Source organism: Pyxicephalus adspersus, chromosome 12, assembly GCF_032062135.1.
Source record: "Pyxicephalus adspersus chromosome 12, UCB_Pads_2.0, whole genome shotgun sequence".
Classification (NCBI taxonomy): Eukaryota; Metazoa; Chordata; class Amphibia; order Anura; family Pyxicephalidae; genus Pyxicephalus; species Pyxicephalus adspersus.
The window spans coordinates 48,503,035-48,504,265 of record NC_092869.1 but is presented as its reverse complement, the minus strand read 5'-3'; positions in this window follow the sequence as shown (position 1 = coordinate 48,504,265).

Below are 1,231 nucleotides of genomic sequence, written 5' to 3'. Positions count from 1 at the left end.
TATGTTGGGGAATGTAATAGCGGAGTTTCTGGAGGTCATTTTGGAGACATCATTCCCTCTTGTACTCGGTCACAGCGTCCATTAATTATGCATTCTGAATTGTGTCTCATAAAAGATTGAAGGCTTCCAGGTTTCGGCCATGTGCGATGGAAGAACTGATAACTGAATGTATAATTGCAATGTACACATGGAAAGCATTGGGGCGAGATATGACTGCATGGGGCCCAGCTCCAGTGCAAAGCTATTGGAATCAAGAAATGCACAAAGTTGTATCCTGGGCATGCGGGTCGCAGTAAAGGACCAATGCAAAATTTGTTGCAGGAAATGTAAATGATGACAGCTGGTGACTGAGGGAGGGATTCTATCACTAAGGGGTGCAGAGATGTGCCGGGAGGGGGCAGGGCAAAGTTCCACATTGGGCCCCTAGGTCTGTAGTAATGCCACTGGCCAGGATTGAAAAAATATCTTTTGTTAACACCTATATCTATAATATTGCAAATAAATGAACCTCAACTCAATCAACAGAAGGGGTGCCAGTTTCGCCATCAGGACCGCCATCAGAGGAGGTCATGGGGTAGTTCCGTACCAAACTTTTGCAATGCTGGAACTATTAGACATGTGGAGGAGAGCCCCAGGAAGTTTGAATAGTATGGGACCCAGAAACTTGTGATGAGCCCAGGTCACCTTTTGTATCTATGTTCCCCTTTTGTCAGCATGGGCACTGTACCCCTCATTCATCCATAATCCAGAATCCAACTGGTAGGTTAGGGGGTTTTGGGTTTGCATGGAGGACATTGTTTGAGATCATTTTCCAGGAACCAGGAACGTCTGACCTGCAATCAACCTCAGGTTATATGGGATGACCTGGGACATCCAAGTGTCTCCCAGTCATCACCAGAGCACCCCCGAAAGAGGCGATGAGCTGGCAACCCTATTGGCCACCAGACTACAATGCTGCGGGGAGAACACCAGGTCATGGACCCTAAGCTCTCCTCACCAGGTATGAGGGGAACAGAGGGCTCCGATGTAGGGACAGCTAAGATCAGATACCAGGTGGCCTACTAGCCGGAGGCAAGGTCCAGGCAGAGGCCCGGGCCGCCCAAGGTCAGGGCAGGCTTTTTTCTTCATCTGCACTTTTTGCTGTTTGCCTGGAGTTCAGCATTAAAACCTACAGCCCCCCGCCCCCCAGGATTAATTATTCACAAACATCCACAACGACCATATACAAAGG